We start from the raw sequence: 19,462 nt of genomic DNA on the forward strand, positions 1-19,462 counted from the left end.
ACACCCTTCTCGGGGATCGGTGAATTTCATTTTCAATGTCAGCTCCAGAGTTAGTTCATGAGTCATTTCCAGAGTAAGTGCTCAGCAGATTATTATATTTTCAGATCCTGCCAAATGTAATTGCTATGACTTTGCTGAGCACAGGTACGCCTTGTTAAGTCTGCCAGCCATAAACTCCCAATATCTCAATGTGAGAATTTTTTTACTGTGACCATATGTCCCACAAATTGTTTTTATATGAGGGGAAAATGCTTCAGTAGGCTTCTGAAACTGAATAGCCAGTTCTCACTCATTTTTATTTAAATAGATCGAGGAAAATCTTTACTAATCTTTCATGCAATGCAGGGCAACAACTACAGTTGCTGTCTCATTGAGATAAATGGAGAGACCAGAAATACTCTGTATTTACAAAGATATGGAGCATTTCTGCTCTCTCGTTGCACTGGTGCAGTGCGTGCCAGTCCCAACGCAGGCACCCATGCACCATAGCGCAAGGGTACCTGTGTCATAGGCAGGTTTATTTTTGTGCAGAAAGGGACACCTTCCTGGTCAAAAGCAAATGTTAGAGGCATTGCCTCTTTCTCTGTATGCTGCAGAATGCAACACACTTTGAAAGAGAAAATACAGAGGAGAAATAAAGATATTTTCCTCGTTCCACCTCACTGGGGAAGGCGGAACATTTTGACACTTTCCCAGGTTTTACTAGCTTTAGTAAATTTGGAAATGTATCAAAATCCATAGGTGGGTGCATGGGAACATCCATGCTCTACCCATGGAATGCCAATTTGAAATGTAACGTAACACAGTGCATGCAGCTGTGTTGCATTATGTCTCATTGAAATGCCATGCAAGGTGGCACACATCCCCCCTTGCGTGGCTTTGGAAATATTACTAAAGCTGTGCATCATCCTTGTGTTGCCTTGTGTGCCGCAAGGACAAGGCAGGAGCCTAATAAATGTGGGCCTTAATATCCTGCTGATGAAAAAGACATTATCAAAACAGCAATATAGTGAAATGGCATTTACTGTGTTCCCAGTTGTACTGTGCAAGCAATTGGAAATAGATTGTTGGTTTTCACTCTCAACACAATTGATAATTCTGAAGTGGCCCACTTGTCCACTCAGCCCATTCTCTAATGCACACTCAAGCTTCAGTCTGGGCTGTATTACATATTGAGCGCATAGTTCCACTGTGCATTGCAGTGCCTACCTAATTCGGTGTACTGGGTGAAGACTTGCAGTGCTCCTTGTTACAGTGAACGCACTTTTCACAGTTCAGGAGTGAGTTAGCATCTGCTCTTTACTTAAAGGCAAACTGGCTGTTGGAAGTCCCCAGTTTGCCTTTCAGTCGCAGCCAAAAACCATGTCTCAGTTTCAGGGGGGACAGTGAGTTACTGTATCGGCCTGCAGCGGAATGCCTGAAGGGTCTTCTGTACAACTCTCCAAAGGAATGCCGATGGGAAACACTGACTTTGCACCACCATTATAGGGCGCACAGTCAATCGGCTTTACCTCTGCTCCTGTATCTGTAATATTGGATAGATGGTCAGCCAGGGGGAATGTTATTCTAGAAAAATCGGCCTGGGCCAGGGTGTGCCCCAGGGATCGTCCCTGAGCCCCACCCTATTTAATCTATATGTTTCCCCAGTGGCCCCCATTGCTGAGGGCCATGGTCTGCATATAGTATCCAACGCCGACGACACGCAGCTGGTTATCTCCCTCTAGCGTGCGCCCGATCTTGCGGTGGACAGTTTCAGAGCCTGCATGCAAGATCTTGCAGCCTGGATGTCCAACAACTGCCTCAAATTAAATGGCAGTAAAACCGAGGTGCTCGTGGTAGGGGGGAACCCATCTATCTGGTCGTCGGCGTGGTGGCCCCCATGCCTAGGCGAGGTTCCAACACCCTGTCAAGAAGCTAGGAACCTTGGAGTCTGGCTTGATGCTGACTTGTCCTTTGGACCTCAGATAGACTGTGTGGCGGGTGTCTGCTTCAGCGTCCTAAAAACTCTGCGTAGGGTTTTAGATCTCCTCCCTACGTCAGCACGCAGGACGCTGGTGCATGCCCTCGTCACATCACGCATGGACTACGGCAACTTGCTCTATCTGGGAGCAACCAGTAAGGCAATAAATCGCCTTCAGGTGTTGCAGAATGCGGCAGCCCACCTCATCCTAAAATTTCCCAATAGATCGGCCTCTAAAGCCGCTCTTCAAACCCTTCACTGGCTCCCAGTAAGAAGCAGGGTCGAGTTTAAAGCCCTTTGCACCTGCCATCGCATCCTTGCTGGGAAGGCACCAGCACCACTCCAGAACCTGGTCACCAGATACGTACCCACGTGCCCCCTTCGCTTTACCCACGCAGGCCTATTAAAGGTCCCTAGGATAAGAAGGGCTCACATGGGAGGTAGGTCTTTTCGCTACCTGGCGGCAAAGAGCTGGAACGCCCCTGGACCTTCACCTAGAGACATCTGAACCTAGTTTCAGAAAGAAGTTAAACACACACCTGTACACACGGTAACCGAGCGGAATCTGAGGTCCGGCCTCAAGAGTTCCTCTGTCTTAGCGCGGGGACACGCCATTTGAGCGTAACCATGCGCTCTATAAAATTCCCTTATTGTTATTATTATGCAATAGGGAAGTGTTCTCTCATTTGTATGAGGCAATGACCCGCACAATGTGTGCTAGCACAATCCATTTTATGGAAAGGGCCACAAAGGCATCTGCGACCCCTTCTATAATACCAAAATGTCCTTGAAGAGCAACAAGCATGTGAAAGTGCATACTGTGCCAAGATGCACTTTTTGTAATACAGTCCCTGAAAGGCAAGTCTTGATGCATTGGGTGTGCCATTACAGAAGCAACTGTTGGTATTTCAAGGCTCTCACGAGGTATTCTGGTAAAGTGTCGACATTTAATACTTTCCGACAGGGGACATGGGAGATCTCTGGGAGAGAGTCCATGTACATCTGAACCCCTTTCATATTGTGACTGGCTTTGAATAAAGTATAATTCACCTTCCGGCCATTAAAAACACCCTGAGTACTGCGTGAGTGAGGACTGCACCCACCTGCATTTAATACCCCTCAAAGGGACCCCCTGCGATGTGTTCTCCTCACACCCAGCAAGAGTATTGGCTGCATGGGACATTGCGATTTTGTTCTATAGCTACACCCCTCATCTGTTGTGCATGCTGCTACAGTGGTGCAAACAACTGGGCATATGTAAACCATCAACACATGTGTCTGTATGTAACAGCTATTTTGCTGCAGTGTAGTTCAGGGGCTAAATTGTGAAACAGCACGTGCAACAGTGGTTTCCACGCTCCAAATCTACCAGTAAGAGTGGGCACAGAGGCTCTAGGTGAGGCTGGGAGGGGCTAAGTGATACATGACCTAATCCTACTTGAGCCTGTCCAACAGAGAGCAGCAATATGGGAGCAGCTTGGTGAAGTACAGTTGTCACAGGGTTGAGTAAGGAATCTGGCTAATTTTAGACCGCAGAAAGGATATGAAAGCTCAAGTGTAGAACTACCTGTGTAGTGTGGTGCTACTTGTTTTCAGTGGGGTTTATGTTACTAAAATCCAAGCCTCTCATTTAGTTTTCTCACTTACAAGGCAAATTTGCCCTTCCTGTCGGTGGGTCAACAGTCAGCTAAGTTTAAAGTGTCAATAGATGAGTCAGGGCTTTCACTCGAGAAGCAATAGTATCTGAGCAATTACCTTTCCTCTTAAAGAAATCTTCCTTTCCTTCACATGAAAAAGCCTTTAATGATTACATTCTGGGATGACAAGCAGTATTTTTCTCTTCTGCATCTCAAAAAAAGAGATAGAAGTGTGGCCACGATCAAATGCCAGACAGCCAAATACACATAATGATAACCTGGCTGGCAGTTATATCATTTAAAAGTGGGGAATCGTAATGTTACATTTTCATATTTAACGCATTTATGAACAAAGTGTGATTTACATTATTAAGTAACATGTGCATATTATTCATATAATTTGTTGCAAGTGACCGCATTTAGTCAATACGAACAGCGCCCGAGTTAACATACTATGCAACTTAAAGTTCGCCACATTTCTATTGCCATGTTGAATGTCGCCTTTTACACGTTAAAGGCTAAAAGGCGTGCACATTTAATTCTCGTTTGTTTTGCACTTTATGTCTTTTTCCATTGCAGATGCTGTTTTTCCAGAAGCCTATTGCTAGCTACTGAATAGTTTATTGTCAAATATTAGACGACTGATAGTGAGTCTCTCGTCAAAAGGAGGAGAAAATGCCAGGATGGGAGAGCAACTTGTGGGAAGAGCTGTCTGTCTAATTCAAGGACACAGCCATGCATGGATCATTGTGTTGCCTTGAGAAAGAAAGGAGTTTACCTGCTCCCAGAGTCCGTTCCAAAAACCGTTTATAAGTTTATTTCGATCACTAGAATCATAAAAATTACACTCTTAAAAAATAAATAGTGCATATTCATAAAAAGTGCCATGATATAATACAAATAAAAATACCTTACTATAAAACACAATAAAATAAAATCACTGTTTAAGATCATAAAAAGTCAAAGCACCAAGAGATTCAAAGTGGCAATATACAAGGTAAGGTGTTTCTTGACAATTTCTTGCTCAGTACCCAGTATTGGTAAACAACAGAGCACAGATTTTATATAAGAAAAAGTGGCCAGTGAAAAGCCAAATTCCTTGGCATTAAAAACCATAGTAATACAAAATAACGTATTCCCCAGAATATGCTAAACAAATAATGACTCTATGATAATTACTTAACGCGCAAGGAGTGAAAACAGGAAAGCACAGACAAACACATTACAGTATTGACAATGATTTCATGCTAGTTCAATTATAGCTATATAAAGCATCTCGCCCCTTTTGTCACTCTGGAATTATCAATGTGGTGGAAACCATAGACACTGGCTGATAGGTCTGTATTTCCCTGGCTTTGCCCGATCCCCTTTCTTGTATATTGAGAGAATCTCTGTAGTTTCCATTAAGTTTGAATATCCAGCCCAGAGAGAAAGGTATTTGATAAGATATTTACATATAAACCTCACACTTCCAGGTTCACTTTTTACAAGTCATTTGGAATCCTGTCGGGACCAGGGGCATGGGCAGAGATGCAAAAATCTCTTTTAATTTGAACACAAAGGTGCTTGAATGATCATATCACCCTCGTCTAATGACACTTTAATGTATTCCTCAACAATGCTCTTGTTTGTATATAACTTACTAAAATGGGGCACCCACTCGTCGGGTGGACACAAAACTCTAGCTCCATTTTTGGGCCATTTAGGCAGACTGCGGCAGCCCTCCTGAAAGATGTTTTGTCTTTATCAGTCATAGCTTCATGGAAAGAAGTCCACAAGGAATTCTCCCATTCCTTTTTAGTTAAAGCGAAAACCTGCCTATACCTGACCCTGCACCTCATTATAGCTGGACGTGAGTTCGTGTTTACTGCAGTTACAAGTTCGGTTTTGGCTAGCCTACAATCATGCTTATGCCAAGCAGTGGTCTTCGTGAGCTCCTTCTTCCCCTCTTGTGCGGCCTTTCCTAACAAATTCCTGACTTGAGAAAACAGGAAGAGATGGCTAGAACTCAACTCTACCCTTCTGAGTTTCGCAGGTAGCTGCGGTAGGTGTGCAACCTCTTTCCCCACTCTGACTTTGACTGCCTATAGGGCTGTAACATTTTTTCCACCCAATTCCACCTAATGGTCTTCCTGTTGTTTGTTTGAGAAAGGCCACTCTAATTTGTGCTACCCCTAATATATGGTTTTAGAGCTGAGTTGTCTAAAAGTGTCAGGGTTAGGGCGCTGTGGTAGCTATCAGATCCATCCACCACTACCATATCACAAATGGCTGGCCAAATCTTCACATCAACCAAAAAATAACAATTCTACTGTGATGGCCTGGCCTGTTAAATGTAATTTTACCTAGATGGTCTGAGGGAGTTCTACCATTTGTAGCTCTAAGATCATAGTTAAGTGTTAGTGTTAGTTCTAGCATCAGGGCTGCTTTAGGGGTCCATCTCACACTGCGATAAAGGAAAGTACATTGATTAGGAGAGAGAGTTCACCCCAGCCCAAAACAGATCAAAAGTTGAAGTCACAAATGAGGAAATCCAAGTGTGTTCAGGTGTGGTAACAAGAGGGGATTATGGGACATGTGGTCCCCTGCGGCACCAATCGTCAGCAGCTCCCCCAACAACAATTGGAAACGAGGGCCAGATTGAAGTAATAAGCCTCCCCCAACAGAGAGGGGTGCTGGAGAAGTTGTGAGCGGCTTCCCCATCATCAGGACTGCTATCATAAAAATAGACACTGAAGGCTCTCAGAGTGTGCAGTAATACGATTGTTTCCCAAGAATGAGAACGAGCTGTAATGTTGCAAACTAATGTTTTGTTGATTAATAAAAGTATGTGTTCCTTAGACTAGAGGCTGGGATGCTTGTTGACTTCGAAACTGAGAAGACCCTTCCCACCACTCCTGATATCTAATTCCCAAGTGCAAAGGCTTTATTCCTAAGCATTCACATTCTCTAGTCAGAGACCTTCGGTTTTGTGAAGCTGACACCTTATATTCAATGCCTAAATAAATGCCCTTTACCGACACATACTTGTTTAGTTAAGATTAGGGGTTTCCTTTATGGAACACATCTGTTGCATAATTTATGTACTTTGCGTAATTTTTATTAATATCATGTTTTATCTTAACTTGAAATATCGGCTTATGGACTATTACACTTGTAACAATAATGCTTGAAATGTGAATATTTAATGAATTAATAACTTGGATTTAAGTAATTATTTTAATGTATCCTTTAAAACTGTCTACAATTCTCTTTGTTGTTTCCTGTGGAGCCCCGTTGGCCTTCACTGTTTATGGAAATACATCAAAATTATTCCCCCTATGGCTCTCCACGTTGGCTGAAAAATGTCCATTCAACCAGTGACAGGGTTTGAATGATGATTACACCAGGGGTTTGAGATTTAAGAATCCCTACTCGGGGCGTCGCTTATGCATCAAACAAGATGGTCGCGTAGCCCCAGAGGCCCGCGCCACCGTTTCCTGATGTAACTCTCTTCGGGAGGGAAACGTTAATCACATTAATTATTGGACGTCAGGAATATTTACTTCATGCAGCGATGAGCCTCCTGATACCTTTTAATGCTGTTTTCACCGATTTTTGGCATTTTCTGAAGGCGCAACGCGGCTCGTATGTTTAACGGCCACCATTTTGTTTTTTATTGATTGCGCCCACCATTTCTTAGGATGTTTCCTTCTGACTCTTTGGATGTCAGAAATCTTTGCTACAAGAAGAGGTGAGCCTCCTAATACCCCTTAATGCTGCTTACATCGATTTTCGGCATTTACTGAAGGCGCAACGCGGCTCATATGTTTAATGGCCGCCATTTTGTTTATTATTCAATGCGCCCACCGTTTCTTAGGATGTTTCCTTCTGACTCTTTGGATGTCAGAAATCTTTGCTACATGCAGCGGTGAGCCTCCTGATACGTCTTAATGCTGCTTTCATCGATTTTTGGCATTTTCTGACGACGCAACTCGGCTTGTATGTTCAACGGCCGCCATTTTTTTTTTTATTCATCATGGCCACCGTTTTTCAGGTTGTTTCCTTCTGACTCTACTATCCCCACATGAAACATTATTGTTTTTTAATAACTCTGTGCACATTAGAGGAGAACATTTATTTTTTAAATGTCGCTGCTTCGGCATACCACCATGACATGTGATACCTGTGGTTTGTCCTTTCCTAACTAAAATCAGACAAGATGATCATATTACAGGGTTTCATTTTGACTTTAATCAAGTTAAGATGTCAGTTTATGCTGACAATATTCTTTTATATTATTCTAATCCTGAAACCTCTCTTACTTCTTTTCTTCAGCAAGTATCCTTGTTTTCTAAACTTTCAGGTTATCGTCTAAACGCTGATAAATGCAAAATGTTGTCTTTAAATTTTCTTTGTCAAAAACATCTCTTTGCATCCTCTGGTTTTACCTGGCAGTCAATTAAAATAGAATATCTGGGATTATGGTGTGCACCTTTATTATCTGACCCATTAAAGTTAAACTTTGAGTATATTAGTAAAATAATTAAATGATGCTAATATTCGCTGGCATCCCCTCTTCCTCTCCTGGTGGGATGGGTTAGATTGTATTAAGATGATGCTCTCCCCTCTTGTATTATATATTATTTCTATGATTCCTATCACACCCCTCAATATTATTTCAAGAGAATTGATTCCCCTTTGACAAGATTCTTATGGAAGGGTAAATCATCGCGTATAGCCTTGTCCTCTCTCAAGAAGGATAGACCAAATGGTGGCCTCAAGTACCCTGATCTTAAGACTTATTATTTCGCTTTTTCTCTAAAACAGGTAGCTAAGTGGATTTCTACAGATCTTAGCTTATATCCTCCTCTCTGGTTGCAGGAGGAAAAATCTCTTATTGGTCCTTTTCAAGAGATCTTAACTGTTACTGCCAATATTGCTTCTTTGCATTCCCCTGTCATCTCTCATTCTCGTAAATTCTTATTTCCTCTACTTCGCTCATCATATCCCTCTACTAATTCCCTTCATAAACAACCCATCTACCATAATAAATTAGTACGGATTTGTAATCGTCCTATATACTGGAAAATGTGGCATTCTAGAGGTTTATTATGGATTTCTCAGCTCTTATCTGATGACAAACCCCTTACTTTCTCTGATCTTCAATCTAAATTTTCTTTGCCAACGTCCTCCAGATTGCAATACAACCTTCTCATCCTTCTCTTATTCAGTTTCTTCAGAATCTACCAGCCTCTACAGATCTCCTTGTAGCTTTTGATTCCTTACTATCGATTCTGGATAGTTCTCCTTCAGCATCTAATATTTACAAATCTTTACTATTTTTCTCAGAAAGGCAAAAATAAAAAACTGAGAGGATGTGAGAAAAAAGATTTCTCGGAAGAGTGGCCAATTGCTACATTGGATAAAATTTGGTCTAAACTCCATAAGACCTCTCGAGCTGCCAATACCACACAAACCCTTTTTTTCATATATCATCGAATAATATTTTCCCCAATGTCCCTTGCTTCTTTTTCATCAGACTCACACCCCTGTGCCTGTCCCTCCTCGCTGCCAATTTAAAACATATGTTGTTTGAATGCCCCTCAATCCATCATTTTTGGCAATTAGTCTGGTCCCAAATTAAGACAATTTTTAAGGTTCAAACCCCTTTTTCTTTCACAAATATATTTTTGGGTACTCTATCTCCCCAATGGCCTCAAACGTCTTTGAGTTTTAAACTTTTAGACCTACTATTAGCTATTGCATTCCATTTAATAACTTCAAATTGGAAACAAGCTGATAAAGTCACCTTCAGAGCCTGGTGGAATGCGGTCTGTTTCATCATCAACTAGATACTAACCATGTCTCTCCCATATCCTTAGCAATCAAAAGAGATCTTTTATGCCTTCCCTTAACAATTTACTTATCTCAAACTGCCTCTTCCTTTGCCGCCTCTAATAAAGTATCAGATGATGTACGGAAACCACCTTAATTTTCTCCCTTTGACTTTTCTCATATGGTTGCACATTTGGTTTTTATCTTCATTAGTTGTTATGCTTGCAGTGTCATATAATTTTGTAAAAAATACATGATTTTTTTAATTGTAATGTAATATATTAATTGCTTTTGCTTCCTTCTCTTTGGTCCCCCCTTTCTTTTATTTGTTGGTTATTACTACAATGTATTTCTCCCTTTTGTATGCAGATAAATAGTTTAACCACTCTATCTTCTTTCATTTTACTTACTCACTTTTATTGTCAAATAGGGTTGATTATATCCATTTTATTTTTCTCTATTCCTTTTGTTATCTCTCAATAAATCAAACTTTAAAAAAATAATCCCTACTCCATCAAAGATTCATAAATTGGTAGGCTTGGGAATGTGTACACCATCAAAGTATGTTATATGCTTTTGAAAACGTTTTAACTGGCCTCTGACATTCAAACAAAGAGGATAAGCTTCATCTTCAAAGCATAACAATGTTTTTATAGGTAAAACCTCACTCCTTACTTAATTTTGTGGTTGTGGGTAGTAGCCATATGGCACTTTTTTCTTTTGTTAGTTCTTGTTTCTGATACCAATAGATACCAATTATTTTAAATATATATGTTTTAGTTCAACCAAGAGGAGTATTACTCTCTCACCTCATGTTATTGGCTTCATGATGATTTTCAGTTTGCTATAGAGAGCTTGCATTATAATACCTGAGGGGCTATTTTACCTCTCAAAAGTGCACTGAATCATCACTCATTCTTTACCCTTTCTATGCAATGAATACAGAAAAAATTCATTTTACATTTCACTATTGTTACAATATAATAATATCTAGAGTGGGCTACGTGTAAGCCCCTTGCTCATGGTTCAGTAGCTTTTTTGGCTATCTTGGATTGCTTCTGATTTGTTGTTTTTCTGCGTATCCTTATGTTTGCTCCGCCCCTGGAACATTGCTGCTTTACCATTATTTTGATAGAATGAGTTGTATCCTTCCACTTTTGACATCGAGGACCTATTTCTTAATTTGCCCTTTAGCCCTGCTGAGAGTGCATGGCTTTCCTCTCTATTTCTCTGTCCACACACGCACCACCACCCCACATATCCTCCCGCTCATCCATTGCCCTGTTGTCCTTCCCCGTCCCCTACTACATCATTTTAAAAAATACTTTCACACTTTTTTCATAATTCATTGTCCAACGACCCAGCAGTTTCACTCTGCTACTGGGCCACCCCCTTTCATTCTTCTCATGGTTTCCTGCCTCTCCACTTCTCACTCAGTATATTTTTGAAATTATCATTATTTTTTATTATTTCAGTGACTGCCCATTGGCAGCAAACTGCTACTAGGCTGCTCACATATTTTGCTTTGCATGGCATTGAGCATGCTTTTTAAAAATCTTTCATTCAAAAACAGCTGTTGGCCTTCATGGAACTGTAAGTACCATTTTAAAAACTGGACGCTGTGCATCATGATGCAGGCACATGAATGTGCATGCATTGGCTGCATCTTGGAAAGTGTTTTCTTATTTGAAAAGCATTCCAAGGTGTTTGCTCATCTGTGCATGCATGATTCACTGGCAGCCATTTTGGAAATATTATTTTTTGTACTGGCAATGCAAACAAGCATTAGCAAATGCAGTAGTTCAACATTCTAAAGGGGACACCTACTTGTTTGTCAATGCTTATTTGTTTCGCTTTTCCACTGCATCAGACGTTCTAAAAATGTCTTAGCAAGAAATCACCGATGTTTACACACTCAAGCAAACACACACATACATGCATGCATAAGGGCTCACAATCCAGCTGCTTAAAAGAGAACAAGCATTAGCAAAGGCAATACATTTGCCTTTATTTTGGTAAGGAATGGAGACACAGGCATGCTCAAATGCAGTTTGCTTGCATTAGCACATTAAAGCCAGACATGTTGGCTTTGCCAATGGTCGTTGTTGACATAGTGGTTACAATAGAATGTTTTGGTTTCAGATTAACCATGGCTACTTGCAAACACTATTTATATTAAAAATGCAGTCTTTGTGCATTTTCTTGTATATATTACTAAGGTCCATTGCATCCGAGCACCTTTTGTGCTTGACGAAATTCCTAAATGATTAAACGAAGTAGATTTGATCCTATTAAAGCCATAAAGGATTTATCTTAGGAAACTGAGCGATTGGCCTTGCCTGTACCTACCCCTTTGTTATAGTGCAGCTGCCCACCCTGGGGCCATGGGACCAGGGAAAGTGCAGGCCCCACAACTCGATCTCACAGAAAGGGGTCGAATACTCTCTCGCCCCTCTCTGAAATGTCAATTAATATCAATCTCGTAATCTGCCCTTGGGAGGCAGGGAGGGTTGGGGGCTAAAACACATTCATCAAATTCACTTATTTGCTCAGGACTTTTGTTTGGGCTGGGTCAGGCCAAGGAGGTAGACGATTACAAAAGAAACAATCGATGCATAGCTCAGGGTTAAAACAGACTCCAACACTATGTAATAATGCATATTCAAGCCTGCTTGAGTACGAGTGTTGATGCTTGTTGAAACATACATGTTTTGTAATTCAGGACTAGTTGTGAATCAAGAAACACATCAGGCTGGCTTACTCAGGTAACACTATCACCTCCTGCGATCTGCTGATCATGGCAAGGACAACTCAACCTTTCATGTGTGCAAGGTCACTACATTGATTACCATGTTCCTAGGTAATAGCGAGCACTGTTATTTTCAGTGCTTAGAAATTTAAATGCTAAATAAGTGCAAGCTGTTATTTGGGGGGACCTATTTCTCTGTTGAATACATTATTATTCTGTACTAGTGAGCAAAACATTCCATATAAAAATAAAATTATAGATGAGTGTATGCAGAGTGAAACTTGCAAATATTATAGAATATTACTCAAGATTGAAAGTGTATCCAAAAATGTCATGCAATATTTAAAAAGAGCTGACAGGGACAATTTAGACATTGGAATTGCCTGCAATTTGGTCTCAACTCATGCATTTCTCTATGGCCTATGTTATCACAAACAAAGTAATCTCTCAGGGTTTAATGGACAGAAATATTGTATACCTACAGGATGATTTCAGGAGCTAGGGCAGTCTTGAGGAAACCTCTAGTGCACACATACAACATGGCAGAACCTTCCATCAATTCCTTAACTGCCTTCAAATTTACAGGATATCGCTACAGCTAAGGGTTTGGGCAGGATCAAATTCAAGGTTTGCATTCAAAGAGATTGCATGTAAATATAAACGTCCAAGACATGTGACTTCCACTCATAGTTTGAAACCTTGCTCAGAATTGGTCTGTCTTTGTGAAGGGCAGCAAGCAAAACCATAGTGTTCAGCATGAAAATGTAAACTAGGGAAACAATGTCAGCAACAAAAGATTTTTTTAAATACATATGATTCACAAAGGTCACTAAGAGTTGGGAGCAGATACAGGAAAGCTAGAAACCATGTAATGTTCATAGATGATGCATTGAAGGCCATGAAGGTGCTGGCGCAAGGTGGCCTGAATATGTGTTGTTGATTGTTAACTTTGTACGCAGGAAGTCAAAGGCTCAGAAAAAACAAAAGGCAAAGAATGATATTTGGACTAAATGTGGGCAGACAACTCCGCTCCGCCAGCGTAGTGCGCGGAGTACAGGGCAAAACTCGAACTCCGCAGCGGAGAAGAGTTGGCCAGCCCCCACCGCCACCCGCCTATTAAAAATGAATTATATATTAATAAAAACAAAATAATAAACAGTTACCTGTACTGCGGCGTACACCGGCTGCCCTCCTACTCTTCCTTGCCATCTCTCTCCTACTTAAGTCGATCATCTTGCAAAAATTGCGCATGTGCAGGCCAAGTAGGAGAGAGACGGTGAGGAAGAGCAGGAGGGTAGCCTGGGGACGCCACAGTACAGGTAAGTGTTTTTTTAAATTTTTTATAAATGTATAATCAAATTTTAATAGGGGGCGGAGACGGGTGGTGGAGAGGAGTTCTACAAAGTTTGTTCCCAACTCCGTGGACCACCGCATAGTCCTGCTACGCCAGCTACCCCCGGGGTTAATTTGGACACTAAGGGCTAGATGTAGGTAAATCAGATTTACCGCTTCATAAATACCGAATTTTACCGATTCGGCATTCATGAATCAGTAAATCTGATGTAGGTATTCATTCGGTAAAAAATACTGAATCGGTATGATTCGGTATTTACCGATTCTATAATTACAGAATCGGTATTTGCCATTGATTCCTATGGGCCTATAGGATTCAATAGCAAATACCGATTCGATATTTACCGAATCGGGGGACAGGGTGTCACTTTGACACCCTGTTGCACCCCTGTAACTGGTTTGTGCGCCATGTGGCACACATACATGCCCTTAGGGCATGTCTGTGTGCCACATGGCACAGGTGTACATGCACAGATGTGCATGTACACAAGAATTCATTATTTACCATGCAATTGTATTACATGGTAAATAACAAATTCTAAAGGCCCTGTAGCACTGTTAGAAGTGCTACCTACATAGGAAAACACAGATTCGGTACTTTTACAGATCGGTAAATTTACCAATTTGGTAAAATTAACGATTCGGTAAAATTACCGAATCTGTATGTTTTCAGTGCCCCTACATACCAATGTCAAAATACCGGTCGGAAACAGCCGAAAATCGGTATTTTCGGCCGATTCCGACCGGTATTTTGACACCTACATCTGGCCCCTAAGAGCCTTTTGAGTAATTTACACTTTCGAGGAAATATACTACTTATGAACAATGCACAAAATCTGAGTGTAAGTTTCTAATAAAAGGAAAACATACTGTGATAAGTCCAACATTGCACATGGCCAACCACTAACACTGCCACATCCTCCCACTGAAAACAATGAAGGTATGGGTATCAACACCACAGGAAATTATCGGAAATAATGTTAAATTAAATTAAACTAATTGAAATAAAATGTAATTAATTAATACAATTATTTAAAATAGATAAAATATAAATAAATAAAATAGATATAATTTAATTTAAAAAAATATGCAAACAGTATATGATATTTATTATTTCATTGTGACATATTTTAATAACCTATTTTAAAGTTTAAAAATCAATGTAACAATATTTCTATTAGAATATGACTACATTCATTTTAAGAAATTCCATACATCACTTTTACCCATTATTAATGCATAATACAAAAGTATTGTTTTGTATAGGTGGAAATGTACTTATTCATTTAAAGTTCAGACAAATTATTTAATTTAAATAATATATTTCTTTTCATTACATATTTTATTACAATACTTTAATAGTGTTGTAGCATTTTTTACTTTGTTATAAATTTAAAATAAATATATAAAATGAATTTACATCAATATTTAAACTAAAATATTTTATATATTTCTTTTCAAATTAAATCATTTTTGCAATATATTTTACAATAGGGTGACTTTGCAGTCAGAGCCAAAATCTCCTCAAGGAAAATTGTAGGGAAATATAAAAAAGTTGCTGAGCAAAATTTTAAGTTACAATGTTTTATTCATTGATACCTTCAAATGGCCATTGAGCATATGTCTGCTTAGGGGGCAGTGAAAGGAAGGGTAGGAGGTAAAGGCACCAATGACTCAATTAAAAAGTTAAGAGTACAAACAAACACATCTAAGGTCACCAGTGGTTGACCAAGGTTTGCATAATAAAGCTCTGTAGACATTTGCAAAACAGTTGGTGCTCATAGCATGATAAGTGGGTCAGAGACACATTTTTCCACATCACTACGTTTTGCAGTGGAGAAGGAACATCAAAGTATCCAATGGTGAAGTGGAGTTTGGACATTAGGAAGGTAGTGAACACATGGAGCTTTGTGAGTATACAAACCTGGCCAATGGGGTTTAATGCCCAATTTGCTTAGCAGCACTAAAGGTCAGGTTTATCAACACTTTCTGCCAGTGCAAAGCTACAAAATTTAGCACAAACTAGTACAAGGTTTTTATACACTATTTACTTTCAGGCAAAAACTTTAATTTATGCTAGAAATTATCCTGTTAATTTGCAATGCCAAGAGTGATTTTGTTGTACTTTGCACCAAGGGGTAGTTCCGTGGATAGTATATGGGCATTTCCACACTACCACTCACGGTTGTCGATACAAAGCCCTTAAAACTGGTAGGCACGTCTTTTTGCCCAAATAATAATGCTTTCTGGGTGTTCAGTTAGAGTAACCTTCTAATTTCTCCAAACTATTCCCACGTGGGAAATTTTCTAAATTGTCTAGGGTTAATATACTTTAGTGTAATGATGGGTTTTCATTACAAAACCTATGCTTGACCCCACGCCCACCCATTTGCATTAATAGGCAGTCTGTTTGAGCGTCAGCAGAGGGGATGTCAGTAGCAGCCAGGCGCGCAACACCCATTGGCCTCAAAGGGCTTCAGCCCCCCCCATCGTGTGTGGCAACCCGGGAGGAGACACTTCCCGGGCCCGCTCACAGCCCCACCCGAACACTTCACAGGTCTTTAAAAGATCTTGTGCATGTTAATGGTGCTTTGGTGTTGTTTCACCCCTTCTAAGAGACCCTGCAGCTCGACTCTGCCGATTGCCTAAAGATTCAGCCCCCCCCCCCGAAATTTTTTCTTAGCCCCCCCCGAAATTTGACTCTAGTTGCGCCTCTGGTAGCAGCGCCATATCTTTGTAGATATCGCTTTGCCCTGTGGGTCCCCCTTGCACAACTCAGCACAGCAGCTTTGGTTGTTGTGCTGCATTGCACGACTTTTCAATAAAACAGCCCCTTAGAGATAAATGTCAGCAGGAAGTGTTCACATTTAGTTGAAAAACACCCACAGATGAGTGTGAGTGAAATTTCAAAGTCCTTTGTCTGTACGGAGCCAGACTTTGAGCAGCACTTAATCTTCATTGGGCGGCTGCCAACAGGGCCGGACTGGGAACCGAAACCCGCCCTGGCAAACTGCTCAGCTGGCCCCCGTGGGGGGCAGTAGGGTGCAGCCAAGCTGTTTACTAGAGCAGTTTCAGCCAATTTTTGTTACTGGTTGCTGATATTGCCGATCCTGGTTACAAATTCGGCCCCCAGCGGCCCAAAACCAGCCCCCACCATGGCAACCCACTGGGGAAACGCCTGGTGCCAGCTACTGCCAGTCCGGCCCTGGCTGCCAAGAAGCACCTTGTTACCTGCTACTACTGCCTTAAGACTGCCCGGAATGGGAGCAGGTAAAACAGCGCTCTGACCATCCTTCCACCCTGTTGGTAAGAGCCATGCACCGATAGGCTTCCTGAAGGCCAGCACCAGGAAATCATGGCCTTCATGGCACATGCACCTGCGTCAGGCTGGGCATATTTAAACTTTGTCTGGCATGAGGTCGGATGAAGTTCCCAAACATCAGCACTAAACAATATGGGGCAGATTTACAAGCCTCTTGCCCCACTTTTGCGTCACTTTTAACAAGGGAAACGTGACGCAAAAGTGATGCAAGGGGCTTGTAAATCTGCCCCTATATTTCTTCTTCCACCAAAAGACGACTGGAGTGTTTCCTAACTTTACGTAAAAACACTGATTAATGGCTTGCAGTACGACATTATTTTTCTTTCCGGTGTAGACAAGCAATTATAGGTGCTTCGTCACAAAAATAGGTTATATGTGGCAAAAGAAGTCAACACATTTAGAAATCTTAGATTTACTCACTCAGAACAATGGCTCCACTATTGCAGCCACAGCAGGCAGGGACAACTGAACTCAAGTCCGAAAGCATCATTTAAATTAATTTTATTTTGAAGGCGGCTAATTGTAATTGCTTCACAGTCTCTCTTAGGAAAAATCGACTTGCTCCATTACTCTTTTCCCTTGAGTGAGCGACGATTGCTATCAATGCTGCCCAATCATAACAGCACAATCCCAGAATGATGAAGTAGAAGAAAGATTTAACAGCAAACGTTGCTCAATCGACTTTGCCCTCAGTTACTTGTCGATATCACATATCCCAGCAGCATATCAGTTTTTTTCCTCCCAATTTGTTTCTAAAATTGTTGTGTCTGGCAGAAAGATGTTAAAATCGAAATGCGTGGACCACATTTCTTTTTTCGTTTTGTTTATTGTGTATATGCCCATTCATATAAAACAACGATTTTTGTGCTTCCAAATGGACTGTAGGCGTGCCACGGCATGGATCCTCACATTCAATTGCAGTTGCTTGCAATTTACTTCCAAGCCTAATTATGTCCACGGCGTGAAAAGTTTTCCGGGACATCGGTCAATAATTTCATGAAGGGCCCACTCAGCTGGAGCACCTGCATTTAAGTTAAAGGAACATCCACCAGACAAAGAGAACACATGGCAGCTCCAGCATTTATCGTCATGTAGTGGTACAGTCAAGTTAGCAGCGTCATCATTAAAATAAATCGTTCTGGCTTGCTTTACAATGTTTGAATAAAAAAATGCAGCATTACACAGGTGGTCTGAAAAAGAGTGGGACAAGGGCATAATGCCCTCCTCAATCGCCACTTCCTCCTTGTAATACCCTGGTCTTGTCTGAACAATCACTATGAGCTGCCATCTTCAATTATGCTCAAAATGGCTGCCATCACATGCTTCCATGCAGCTGACCTTTCAGTACCAAGATAACTTTAGCAATGATGCATCATCATCCCCTGGGACCCATACATCACACACTGGCTCGCTCTTTTCATTACTACTACAATTTGCAGTGTTTCCCAGCACCTCTTCAGACCGGATGTATGTCATCACAACGCATGCTTTTACTCCGCATGCCATTACAACGCAGTTTTTACAACGCAAGTCGTTACAACGACTTGCGTTGGGGGGCGCTGGATAGTGGAATAGTTTAATTTTGTATTCCAACTCCAGTCCCCGTGGATAGTAGGGAAGGTGTTGGATAGAAAATTAAACTATTCCCTATCCTACAGCGCCCTCCAGCGCAAGTCGTTGTAACGACTTGCGTTGTAATAGCTGCGTCGTAATGGTAGTGCAGAGTAAAAGTTGCGTTGTAAAGGATGTTTCCCCTTCAGACCAGAGACATTTTCCCTGTTCAACTGGTTAGTGATGTTATCAACTCCCACCTAAGGCAATTTACAATATTTTGTTTTAGAACATATATAAAAGCATTAGAACAATTTTGGCAAAAAGCTGTTCTGCACTTTAGCTGTCAGAAACTACTCATATTGTATTTTGAATTTCGTTTCCGCTAATCAGCATTATAGATGAAAACGCTAGATATCAAAAGTGGAAGGATCCTCGTGATTTCTCCTGGTATCTTAATGGGTGCTTATGTACTATTTGCTGCCCTGTGCATATGCCTTTGTCATTTAGTAGAATTTCTTGGAAATTCATTGATACATTGTTACTCATCTACAACTTCCATATCGCCCCCAACTTTTTCTACGGCAGCACCTTCAACGGATGTTCTAAGGGCATAAATCCTGTGCCCCCAAAATTTCTCTTCAACCACCAGCGTTTGGCCATGGATAATGCATAGTCCTCGCCCACTAACCAGCAGAGTGCAATGTATTGCTTTAGAGAATGAAACCAAATAACCCAGATCGAGTACCAGTACATTGCTACTCTAGCCAGTCATGCCACATGGTTCTGTTACACTTTTATCTTTTTCTTTCCGGTTATTGACAACATCCTACTAGTGACGGCTGATTTGCTGCACCTTTAGTTAAGCAAATATTCTAGCTCATGTGTTCATTGATACAAAGGTTTCTATATACAATCTTGGTATTCCATGTGGGAAAGGAACTGCTTTGTGCTCTATGTTTCCCACATAGGGCACCCACTCGGTGCATATTTATTTCTGCTGGATGCTGCTTTTTTAATATTGACAAACTCTCAAAAGGAATAAACACCAGATGCCCAACCAGCCAATGTGC

General features: G+C 41.0%; 1 protein-coding gene across 1 annotated transcript in view; it reads right to left on the minus strand.

The window, feature by feature from the left end:
- Positions 1-19,462, minus strand: part of CLVS1 (clavesin 1) — a 534,684-nt gene that overhangs the window by 292,293 nt on the left and 222,929 nt on the right. The gene's annotated exons all lie outside the window — the stretch shown is intronic.

This window comes from Lissotriton helveticus, chromosome 4_1 (genome assembly GCF_964261635.1).
Source record: "Lissotriton helveticus chromosome 4_1, aLisHel1.1, whole genome shotgun sequence".
Taxonomy (NCBI): Eukaryota; Metazoa; Chordata; class Amphibia; order Caudata; family Salamandridae; genus Lissotriton; species Lissotriton helveticus.